This window comes from Notamacropus eugenii, chromosome 2 (genome assembly GCF_028372415.1).
Source record: "Notamacropus eugenii isolate mMacEug1 chromosome 2, mMacEug1.pri_v2, whole genome shotgun sequence".
NCBI classification, from domain to species: Eukaryota; Metazoa; Chordata; class Mammalia; order Diprotodontia; family Macropodidae; genus Notamacropus; species Notamacropus eugenii.
Window position 1 is genome coordinate 285,166,450 of NC_092873.1, and position 13,416 is coordinate 285,179,865.

At 36.9% G+C, this 13,416-nt stretch overlaps 1 protein-coding gene across 7 annotated transcripts in view; it reads left to right on the forward strand.

Moving 5' to 3' along the window:
* Positions 1–13,416, forward strand: part of NTNG1 (netrin G1) — a 446,663-nt gene that overhangs the window by 12,735 nt on the left and 420,512 nt on the right. The window lies entirely within an intron of this gene.

Genomic DNA, 13,416 nt, shown 5'->3' on the forward strand with positions numbered 1-13,416 from the left:
GTCAGTGATAATGGCCTAAATATAGGCACACAATTGCTCCTCTGCAATTTTGACTTTTCCATAAAACTCTACAGCATAAGGATTCCTGACACAAGACAGTAAAGCTGTCTCAGGACTCTGCTGGCTCAGGCCTGCTTACGTGCTCCTTAACCCCAGGATTTATGGAAGTCAGTAAAGTCATTTGTGTTATGACTTACTCAGGCTCCTCACTTCTCTCTGACATGCTCATCCGTAACTGTTCCCTCAGAGTCATTATGACCTATTATATCAACGTAGCTGCCATACACACCATTGTGCATTTTGCCCCGTATGTAAATTTTTTTTTTCTTTTGCTGCAAAGTAGTTTCAAAGACCATTTGTCCAATTGGTAACACCCTTGTTAGCAACAGCAATAGGGAGTTCAAGGACTGGGGAGGGGGGAGCATGCTGAGAGGAAGACCAGAGCCTACTGGTGATTGGTCTTGTTTAACTCGGTGTGGAATCACATAAACAGCACATCCTAGGTTTATCTGAATAGTGAGTCGACCCATGCACAGCACACTACTCTTGAGGTCCACCATTCCAAAACTAAAAAACAGACTCAGAGAATATTAAAACATCATTTTGCAGTAGTTGCTTTGTTTCCTCAGAGTCTATGGGATGCTGGGAAAATTTGCTTTGTCTCTATTATCTGTTGCCTCTCTTTCTTTTGTTTCTGTTGATAGTCTAGTGCACAGTGGTTTCAGTCACTTTGAATGAGAACTGCATTGACTTTAAAAATGAACACAAGTAAAGAAAATAAGGTATCATGGGTCACTGGGAAGAGTGCTAGATTTGGAGCCATAGGGCCTCTGGCTCAAATCTGAGCCCTGTGTGACCTTGAGCAAATTACTTTAGTAATTTATCTTGATAAATCTCATCTATGAAGTGGGGAGGGGGTTGGATTAGATGACATCAAAGGTCTCTTCCATCTTTAAATCAATGATCCTGTTATCTCTCATAACAACATGCCTGAGTATCAGTTAAACAAAAGCACGATTAACCCAGGTGGAACATTTGAAAGTCAAGTTCATTTAATATAAGAAGTTGAATTTCACTTTCATCCTGTAGAGAAGAAATGCAATTATCCCTTCCATATTGAGGGAGTTAGGGGTGTGGTCACAGAATCTAGAAAATCTTCGTAAATTTTTTTGATCCTCCCTTCACACCAGAGAAGAAATCTGATTTTTTTCTTTTTCTTTTTTATGGGGCTTTTACAGTACTTTATTGTAAAATTTTGGTAAAGTATTTGGTCATAGGCTTTTTGTCATCTGTTGCCTTTTATGGGTCATGTGTGGTTTTTGAAAAACTACCAAAAAGTTCCCATTTAATTTCTTATGTTGATCAGTGACTTAGCAAGATCTTGAAGGGAAAGGTCACTATGTGGAATGGATAACTATAGACCAGAATGGAACACCTATAGTACCAAGAGTTGAGTGACTTGACTCCTAGTCTTGTTAATGTTTCTGAAACATCTTTGGAGGGGGACTGGGGTAGAGAGTGGTTTTCATTAAGATCTTCTTTCCCACCTATGCCCCATAACTCCCCTACTGCCCAGCTCTGAGATTCTACTACTCAATAATCTTTGGCACAATGTATTCTAGAGAACTGTCTACCCTTAAATTACCAGGGAATAAGAAAAAATAAAGTGCTATATTAGGTAACAGGTGAACTGTTGAGTATACTGAGAAACTTATACTTCTTTTTTTATTTTTATTTTTGAGGCAATCTGGGTTAAGTGACTTGCCCAAGGTCACAGACTTATATTTTGAGGTCAGATTTGAATTCTCCAAGGCCAGTGCTCTATCCACTGCTCCACCTAGATGCCCCAACTTCTAGTTCTTTTGAACTTGACACATCCCTTAATCAGCTCAGATTGTGTACAGAAGGTTATTGTCTGAATATGTGTGTTATATTGAGGGTTATATAGTATGAAGGCAGCTTGCAGAAAGTTTACTGGACTCTCAACCTACTTCTGCTATTTATTAGTGGTATGACCTTGGGCAAGTCATTTCCCTTTTATGGGCCTTAATTTCCTGGACTTGTTGAATTCTACAGTCTCTTTTAGCTCCAAATCTATAATTCTAAACAGTGCATCAGAGAATAATAATTCCAGTATGAAACTGAGTGTTAATGAAGGTCCTGTCTATCATCCTAGTCAATTAAGAACATCAGGTAAGAGAGCTGGCAGTGTCAGAAAATCCAAGATCATTTTAGTGCCAACAACTTCAATTGCAATACACGATGCTATCATATTATGAACCTTCCCTGAGATCTGAGATGACAATGGAAAGCCAATGATTTCCTCTTTGTGTTTAGACAAACTTCTCTGTCACATCTCAATGCAACGCCCCAGTGGCTTAAAAATGGTAAAATTATCTGCAATTATCTCCAGCCTGCAGCTAATTTTCTGAAGAAGTTAAACAGAAGCTTTGAAAAGAAGCCCACAGATGGGAGAAGTCGGTGCATTTGTACAATTTATGGAACTGAAGTGCTGATGACAGTCGAAATGCGAGCCCCTGAGTGTTGCTGTGCATTTCACTGCCAATCAAAACGGAATTAGGAAACAAAGATTATTAAAAAGTCTTCTGTGCATATAATTCTGGCATAATATTATGAGGTGGACATTAAATGTTTCCCTGAGAGACTTGAGCATCATTAATACCGCGTGTCTTTAATTACAAGTAGGCTCATATAACTAAAAAAAGAGAAAAAACAAAGTACTCTGTGGTGTAGTTAGCAAGACTGTTACAATGTTTGTGGAAATAATTAAAAGGGAGATTATTTTTCTAAATAACTCAGTCACAATTTGAAAGAAAATGAGTTTTCTTGAAGAAGTACACTACCATATTCGTGCATATTAGACAAGCATAGCCATCAACCTTAATAGTGCTATTAAGGATTGTTCCTATGACATTTCAAGATCATTTGCCATCAAGGGGGAAGGAGAAGGTACAAACCTTGGTTATTTTCATTTGTTGTAAATGTTAGATGTTAAGCATATTTTCCACTGTTAAAATGAAACATAAAATCTGCAACAGAGTAGATGCAGAGCAGCAACTATTAGGCTTCTATTTTCAGAAGAATTAGGTGGCTTGAGGGATTGAGTATAATATAGGGTATAGAGTTTCTGCTTGAAATTGATGATTTTGAGATCAGCTCAGGTTGCCACCTGGTGGCTATTTGGTTGCCTCTGAGAAATTAGCATTCTCATTGAAAAGGTATCAATAACAGTTCTCCTAAAACTTCATATGAAAAGGAATTGTCAGCAGACATCACAACTGTATAAATATAGATCCTATTCACATAGGCTGTCTTTCCAAAAAATGAGGAAAACTTTTAATGTTTGGGACAAGGTTTCTTTCATTTTATTTGCCCTTCACTATACCAGGACAGTGGTGTTAAAACATGTCAATTTCCATTTCCCCTCCCTTCAAGTCCTTCACTAAGATTATTTATTTATAGGATTACTTACTTTTTTTTAAAGAAAAATTTCCTCCTTTGCCACGGTATTCATATTGGAAAGCAGAATTCACGTCCAAGGTATATTACTCCTCTAAATACAAAGCAGATTAATTTTTACTAAACTACCCCTTTGTCTTGTCATCTCCCTGCTCAAGAGCCCACAAGGAGTCTTTCTTGCTTACTGAATCCAAAGAAGCTGTAACTAGTAATTTTAGCATTCAAAGCAATTCAGTAGAGGCAGGAGTGTGGTATGTGCAAGGACACCATGAGGCCCCAGCTAAGGATTCTGGGGAGAAAGGGAGAGTAGGGTTGCATCTGGTATGCAGCCAGAGCAGAAGCTTCCTATTTTAACCAAGCATTTTTATTAACTGAGTAGTGAGCTTAGTTATTTCCGTGCTGCAGAAGGAATTCAAGCGAAATCAGCACCCTTTAAAATTTCAGTGATATGGAGCAAAGTAATGATTGCCCTACCATGCTCATGGCTCTGAATGCATGGTCTAAGTATCTCCATCTGAATCCTAAGTGACCAATACAATCATGTGACTTTATTTTGTATTACTTCCAAATACAAACCTCCTATTCCATTCAGCCCATCTTTTTGCCTCCTTACTTTTGCTGATGCTGCTCTGAATGCCATTTTCTTCCTTTTGTTTGTTTTTGAACCATACCCAGGGGAGCCTTCAAAGCCTTGGCCAAGTGGACTTCTCTGACAAACCAGCCAATAATGATCTGTTTCTTGCTTTTCTAACTCTGTACTTATCTCTTCTGTACATCTATGCCACACAGTTAACACTAGTATACACTTTCTGATTTTATAATTGTAGGAATATCTGTCTTTATTGTATCAGTTTGTTGACAGAGGTGGTGTAATATAGTGAGGTGTATGTTCAAACCTTAGCTCCGGTACTTATTAGCCTGTATGTCTGTGGATGAGTTGTTTAGTCTGCTAATTTAGGTATTGGTTGCCTTGGGTACCATTTACCTTGGGTGCTAGGTACTGTTTACTTTAATCACAGATTCTTGATAGATTGTCTGCATACAAAACTTATTTTTAACCTGAAGTTTTATGTATGTATGTCTTCATTCTCAGCTATTTTACTCTCCTAGGGGACTATGCTTTCTGTACTATGGTATAGTGCAAACAGAACTCAGCTTAGAGTTAGAGAATCTGGGTTCAAATTCAGGCCTTTCCGAATTCTTCTCAGTTATTACCTTAGGTAAGTCAGTTATCTTTTCAGGAACTCACTTTCCTTACCTATAAAAGTAAGGGGTTGAACTAGAGGGCCACGAAGTTTATTTGTTGTTGTTCATTCATGTTTGACTCTACATGATCCCACTGGCAAAGATACAGGAGTGACCTACCATTTCTTTCTTCAGTGTGTCCCCATTTTCCAGATGAAGCACTGAGGCAAACAGGGGTTAAGTGCTTTACCCAGGGTCACACACAGCTAGTAAGCATGTGAGTCTGGATTTAACTCAGATCTTCCAGACTTCAGGCACAATGTGCTATCCCCTGTACCACTTAGCTACCCACAAAGTTCCTGTCTGTCGTTAAATCTATGACCTTTTTTGTACCCCACAATAGACAGAAGAGTGCTAGGTGCAGTAAATATTTGCTAACTTGTTTGCTAATTCAACTTATACCCCCCAAATTCTCTTTCTCCTCAATGTTTACAGCTTCCTTGATCTGCTTTTATGATAAATGTATAAATGCCTTGTCTAAGGTATCATCAATCCCAGATCACAGTGATGTAGCTGGGAGGAAGCTTAGAGGTCCACTTCACAACTACTGCCCTTGGCATATAGCATACATTGTTGTCTTGATTTGGTCATCTGAAAATATTTAGGAAAATCAAATACGTCACAAGGAGAGCTAGAGAAACAAAGTGAATTCTCTGAGCTTTCTCCCTGAAGATGGGCACCAGTTATTTTCTTCTCCTTCATCTTTAATTGCAGGCTTTACTCTAGAAGAAACATTAGTTATTTAACCTTCTTCTGTTGATTAACATTTTTTTCTAAAGTCCATTATGTTTTTAAAGTAATAATAATAATATTCTACATGGAAGATTTGCATATGTCACTGTTTGTCAGTTAATCAACGAAAATCTAAATGCTCCTTCCCTAAAGGAAGGTCCTTCTTTCCTCAGGAAGAGTCTGTTAACTTTTCCATGTCCTTGGCAGTAACTGCTGCATTTGATGACAGAGCAACAGTGTTATAAGGTACATTGGACAGTCACCTGGTTGCTGCCTTCTATGAACTCAGCTGCTCTTTGGGCAATGAAGTTGGGAAAAAAGCTGTTTATTTTCCAAAACTCACTGTTGGTGTCTTAAAGATACTAATGCTAGTCCTGGAATAATAATAACAATAAAAACATTGCATACACGAATGCTTCTCCCTTTAACAGTGCCTGACATAAAATCTCAGTTGGTCTTCATTCTCTAGACCAATGAATAGATTGGTCTTCTATGAACTGTTTTGTACTTCAGAGTTTCTTTTCTTATGAAAGGGGAAGAAAATGATCAAAGTCACTTCACAGCAGTCAAAATGAAAGAAAGCATACTGGAATCTGGCTGCTTGCAAGGTTCTTTCCAACTGCTGGTAATATACAGATTCTCATAGCTTCCCTCCTGTGAAAATTAAAGATGTGGGTTGTGGGCAAACCCAGAATTGGCTTCATTCTTTGACCTACTTTTAGACCAGCTTCTAAAATATTAAATGCTATATTAAACTGGGAATTTGTTTTCACATAAGGAAAATGCCTATCTTGAGAGTTATTGAGAATTCTAGCAATTATCAGTATTCATGTGCTGGATATGGTAATGCATACTTTGTAATCCTTGTTGCTGAGGAAGGTTGAGACTGGTGGACCATTTGAGTTTGAGAGTTCTGGGCTACAGTGGACTAAAGTTTGTTGATTGCACTGTTTGACACCAATATGATGAGCTGCTGAGAGCAGGTACCACCACAGGATGCACAAGGAAGGGCATAATGCTCCATTTAAAACAGAGCATGTCAAAGCCCCTAAGCCAATCATTTGGGAGATTAGCCCTTGAGTGACCCCTGCTCTTGTAGTCTGGACAAGACCAGGAAACTTGGACTCAAAACAAATAAAGAACAAAAACTGTGTTCATAAATTTTGTCTAATCTTTTTTTTTTTAAAGTCATTGAAGGTGCCATTTTAAGTTTTTTTCCTGTATTGTTCTGTCCTTTGCTGATATGAATAATCAAATATAACTTTACAGCCCCTGCTTGGTTTGAACATGTCTGACTAGTTTGGGGAATATTGTAATAATTATCCTGTATCTGACTTGTGCAAAGGAAGATTTCACAAAATATAAAGATAAAAGTTAGAAGATGAAACCTACTTAGTGACTTGAAAATTGATGAATTCCATATTTCAGGAAAAGTTCATTCAGTCCATTAACAGACTCTTTGCATTTGCTAGTCCCCCATTACAAGAGATTAACAAAAATTAAGATAGTCTGATGATCTGACAGGCACATGGAAAAGTGGTAGTCTGGGAGATAAAAACAGACTCTAATTTCTACTTTGTCACTTATTAGGTATATGAACAGGGGGGGACTTTTTCACCCCTGAGAATATTTTTTTCCTGCTCTGTAAAATGAGGAGGGCATACTAGATGATCTCTAGGACTCTTTCAAGTTATAGTGATTTATTTCTGTGTAACAATTCAACAACTAAGGTTTATATGATGCTTTAAGGTTTGCAAAGTGATTTACAAAGGTTATCTCATTGGATCCTCAAAATAGCCCTGTGAGGTATGACTATTATTATCCCCATTTTTGCAGATAAAGAAATTGGGGCTAAGAAAAATTAAGGGACTTAATTAAAAGGGACAGAATCACACATCTGACAAATGAGACAAGATTTGATCTCAGTTCTTTCTGACTCCAGCTAGAGCTCTCTTGTCACTTTACTACCTTGCTGTCTTTGTTTACAAACATTTTCTTACCATCCAAGTGGAACAGTGACCCAGTTATAGCAATTATGAGTCACAATTTTTCCATGTTTTCCATAGTGACATTCCAAGGTTAAGGCTACTTTAGGTTTGAGGACTCAGGCTAATTTTGTAGGAGGACTGTTCATGTCAGTTCTCCTCAGTGGGGGCAGTGACTGCTTTTAGAAACCACCAGGGAAGGAGGTACATATTGGGTACTTGTTCCATGGGGACTGGTTGGAGAAAGTTCTTAAAAGCATCACTGAGGAGGGAGTAGCAACACCAAATGCATTTGTCTCAAGGAAAAGATGTGTGTGTGTGTGTGTGTGTGTGTGTGTGTGTGTGTGTGTGTGTATTATGCTGCCAAAGCCCAGACTACATGTTGACAGACCTACTTTAGGAAATCTAGGTAATTAAAATTTATATAATATAATTCTATTTTATATAGCATTATTTCATATTGCTCTTGTCTCTGTCACACTGTGACTGTGTGCTCCTAGCCAAGTCTCTAGCTAATCTAAGCATATAGATAGCTCATCTTTAAATCTAGATCAATGAAATTCCCCTTCTAGCACTTAATGATCAGGTTAAACTCTCCTGTTACTCAAACTCAAGGATTTATTTCCCATCTCCAGGCTGTTACTCAGGCCATCCTCCATCCCTAGAATTTATTCCTTTCCCCTACTCCCTGTTCCCAGCCTCCTTAGAATCTCTAGCTTCTTCCAAAGCTCAGCTTGCTTATAATTTCCTTTGCAAAACCTTTCCTGTTTCCCTTGTACTTACAGTCCTTCCCACCCGGAAATCACATTTTATTTCCTTGTCTGCATTCAGAATGTTTCCTTCTCAGTAGAAGGAAGCAAACTCCTTGCAGGAAGGGACACTTGATGCTTGCCTTCAGTGCCCATGACAATTATCTGCGAAAAGTAGTCACTTCATCAATGGTTTTTGATTTTGTATCCATAGCTACTTAAAAACTGATTTTTTTTACTTTACTGTCATTTTTTGGTAGTTGTATGCTTATCACTTGGATACTGGAAAAAGCAATGAACTTGGAGTCAGAAGACTCTCAATCAAATCACAGCTTTGTCACTTACTATCCCTGTCACCTTAGGCAAATTAATTAACCTGTCTGAGCCTCAGTTGCTTAAAAGGTGAAATGAAGACCAGAGGATTAGAAGACCTCTAAGATTCCTACTAGTTTAAAGTCTATGATACTATAATTCCTAGGTCTTAGAGAAGAACTTAAATCATACATTTGGTTCTTGTTTTTAGAAGTATGAAATGTGGTTATTCAGTCATGTCTGACTCTTTCTGACCCCATTTAGAGCTTTCTTGGCAAAGATACTGGAGTGGTTTGCCATTTCCTTCTCCAGCTCATTTTACAGATGTGTCTAGTGATTTGCCCAGTCACACAACTAATAAGTGTCTGAGGCCAGATTTGAACTCAGGAAGATGAATTTTCCTGATTTCCAGACTTGAAACTGTATCTACTGTGCCACCTAGCTTCTCGTTATGAAATGCAGTAGTATGATTTCATTCTTTTCAAAATTTGTTTGATTTTTTAAAGATAAAAATAATCATAGAAAATTTCATTTTATAAGCAGAATATAGATCTTTGGGAAATGCTCTTATACGATAGAAGCCTTCTTTGGAGGATAAGCAATCTAATCATCTGTGGTATTTTGTATTCTTTTTTTCATTTGTTTTCCGTTATAACATTCATATCAATGGAAATAGGTTGCTAGAAATCAGAGAGGAAGGAACATACATTTTATTTACTGCCTAAAAGAATATGAAGCCAGCAACTGTGTGCTGCTTAAAAAAATCATTCTTGTGAGAGAAATGTTGAGCAAGAGTTAATGAAGTGCTTTAATTTTTTTTATGTTAATAAAACTTTATGCAATTTTATATTAATAAAACTACTTATACAGAATTGTCTATTCAATTTACAGCCCCCCAAATATACTGATATAGGATCCTTGCTTGTCATAGTTTTAAAATGTGCTTTGGTGACTAAGTAATGATAAAAGCTTCAGAACTTTGAAATTTCACCTCAATATTATTTACTTCATTCCTAGCTTAAGGTAAAGTCCAAAGAACGTATTTTTAGATATATAGTAAGCTAATTGTCTTTTGCATTATGTCTTTTGGGATCCAAAGGTGGACACATACACACATATACATACATATATATGTTATATATGTACATACATATATAATATCAAATAGTTCTACTCTTTTAACTTCCAAGTACAGAGATACTTATATATTATATATATAATATATGTATATGTATATATATATATATATATGTATATATGCATGCCTTTGCCATTTGTCTGTAATAATGGCCTGATGGTGGTTTTCAACTTGATGATAACCTGCTTATTCTGCAAGATGCTATATATATATATGTATGTATGTATTACCTCATATATCATAAAAGTAATGGTCCCATAGATGAAAACCTATAAATAATAAGTAACATTACTTAAAGATTTTAGAAAGAATGGGTGGGATACAATTAACAATAAAAACTGTAGCTGAGGAAAGTCTATCAGAGATGAGGGGATGAGCATGCAGAATCAAAGATTTGGAACTGAAAAATAACTTAAGGAACATCTAGTGCAACCTTCTCATTTTACAGAGGCAACTGAGGCTCAGGGAGGGGATGTGACTTGTCAAGGTCATACAAGGTCTTAAATGTCAGTGCTGAGATTTGATGCTACATCCTCTGGCACTAAATTCAGCCCTCTTTCTGCTATACTGTGTTGCCTTTTCTATGAATGTATTGTAGTAGGTAGAGAAAGCAACTATAATAGCAATTCACACTTATGTTGTATTCCAAGATTCATAGTTGATAGGTAGGAGAGGAATCAAACCTATGGTTTTAATGACTTAAGAAATAGCCTCCCTCTACTAATACAGATGAGTGACTATTCTGCACTTTTTAGACTTACAGAGCTTCCTGGTGCACTGAATGGTTAACTGATTTGCCCAAGATCACCAACCCACATGGATTAGAGGTCTGATTAAATCCAGATCTTGCTGACTCAGACCAGCTCCTATACTTTCTCTCCTGAAAGTATTATTACCCCATTTTAAAAGACTGAGAAACTGAGGAAAACTGAATCTCAGGCAAATTATGTGACTTATCTAGGGTCACTCTAGTATTTGAACCCAGACTTTCTACTTCCAGATCTGGTTGCCTTTTTATTACCCTATGAAGAGCTTAGATTTTCCACTTCTTGGTCACTCTTAATGTAACCATGTGGAAACAAAAGGAAGGAAGGAAAGAAAGAAAGGAAGGAAGAAAAATGAGGGAAGAGAAAAAAGGAAGAGAGAAAGAGAAAAAGGGAGAAAGAGAAAGGAAAGAAGAGAGAAAAGGAAAAGAGAAAAGGATAAAGGAAGAAAAAGGAAGGAAGGAAAAAGGAAGAAAGAAAAATGAGGGAAGAAAACAGAAGAAAGGAAAGAAGGAAGAAAGAAAAGGGAAAATGAATGAAGGAAGAAAAAGAAAGGGAAAGAAAAGGAAAAGAATCAAATGATGCTTTTAGAAAAGAAAGTGAAGGCAAGGTGGGTGATGTTGATGTTTGGATATCGAAATAGAAAAATACTCTTATTGTCTTCACTGCCAAAGTCACAGACCTCTTGATGCTTGGGTGCCCAGCTGAGAGCATGTGTATCCTTTATTTCCATGCGAGCTTCAATACTAATCTAAATTGAAACTCTTCTAGGCTAGCAGCTTGGAATGAGTCTCTAAAAGTTCTCTGTTCACAAATCTATAAATTGTTTTTACCTTCTTTGACTCTACTTCAGAGACCTATCAGACCACCGCTTCATGAATGTCTGGCTTTGAGCCATGTAACTGTCACCCAAATAACTTTACAATGGTGGCTTAAAAGCAAATGAAATGTATTAAAAATAAAACAGTATTAAAATAATCTTCCATGGATGTTGTGGCATTTGCATTGAGATTATAATGACTCAGTGTTTTAACAAAGGTATTAGGAATGTCTAAAAAAACAATATAATAACTGAAAACAAAAAAAAAGTGAACAAATAAATATTTGTTTAAAAACAAATTCCATCAAAGGCCATGTTAGTAACAAAGTGTTGACATATACTCAATGTGTCAACACCCATGGAAAATGAAAGCTTAGCTGATGGGAAAAGAGAGATGGACAAATCCATACTAGAAATCTAAGTCTTGCTGCCAAAATTCTGTCTGTCACCAGACACTTTGATCATGTTATCTCCTCAAAAACCTCCTTTTGCTCTCCATTGCCCTCCAGATCAAATAAAATAGGGCATCATAAAATAGCGTCTTTTGGTTCATAACACTATCAATTTGCCCCTGCCTGTATCTCTGCCCTGTTTCCTCAGAGAGCTGTGTATTTCTTTTACTTCAATCAAGAGGAAAAAAAACACCTTCTTTCCTACTGCTTCACTCCTTACCCTCAACTGCCTTTCCACCATTTTCAAAAGAACATAAGAAATGCCACGTGGAATCAGGCTAGGGACCCATTTAACCACCTCTTGGTAATGACAACAAGAGGGTATTCTGTGGGACAGTTGGATGGTTGATTGTTATTATATCACTTCTTTAGTTTAGAGATGTGTTCCTAAGCATCCTCAACTTTCCTTTAAAACCTTTATATTTTGGTTGCTATATTATCAACTAAGGATCATGAATTTCCCAAAATCTCTTGCATAGTATAACCCTGTGTAGTACAGCCTCCCACTTCAAATCCATCAAGTCATTTCCCATCTCTGATTCAGAAATTATTCTTTCAAAAAGCATGATTTAAGTGTTTTTAGGCAAACTAGTAGTTTAGATAAAGTGAACCTGAGATCCTAAATCTCACTTACCTAAAATACTATGACTAAAATAATCTGATAGAAATTCCCTAAAGTCGCTTTAAAAATCCCCCCAAACTTGGGTTCATTGCAGCTTATTTCTTCAAACTGAAACTGATGACAACATAAACTTCAGAATATTATAGTGGATAGGGAGCCGGTGTGAGTGGAAGAAAGAACTGGATTCATATCCTGCACATGACACATGATGGCTGTATGACTCTGGACAAACTAGCTCCTTTCAGAAGCCCAGGCAGCTCTCTACAGCTCCAAATTGCCATGTAGAAGCTGATGCATTGATAGGCAATTCCCTCTTCAGTAGTTCTTATATTCATGGCATAGGAGTGGGAATGGGGGAAGATCAGTAACTCCAATTGTGAATACTTAAAATATGATAATGTAATTCAACTCAGTGCATTTTTATTGAATGTCTAGGTATATGACCTTTGGAAAATCATTTAACCCATCCTGACCTCAGTTTCTTTATACGTAGAATAGGGATGACAAAATAGAAACATAGCTGGCTAACATTTAGAGCTAGTCAGAGTTGCTTTGAGGATAAAATAGGATAATGGAAGTGAAAACACTTTTCCCTTTACACCTTACAAATGCAATAATAAAACTGGCATTTAAATAGTACTTTAAGATTTGCAAAGCACTTTCCAAATATAATCTCATTTGATCCTTATAACAATCCTGAGCAGTAGGTGTAATTATTATCTTCATTTTACAGATAAGGACACTGAGGCAGGCAAAAGTTAAATGACTTGCTCAGGGTCATACAGCTTGTTAGTGTTTGAGACATAATTTGAACTCAAGTCTTCCCGACCCCAGGTCAGCACTTGATCCACTACCACCTAGCTGCCTCTAAGACCATAAGGTAAAGTTGGTGTTAATAAATTATTGCTACTATTACCATCATTCAATCCAATTCCACATAGATTGATTGAATGTATATTATATGCCTGGCACTGCTTAAACCCTGAGGCAATAAGAACAAAAATGAAATTGGTTCTGCTTTCCCAGAGTTTATATTCTACTGGTATAATTCCTATGAGTAAAGTACAGTGTTAATTCCTCAGAGAAATAGAAGTCAAAAAATGGATTCCTTCCTCTT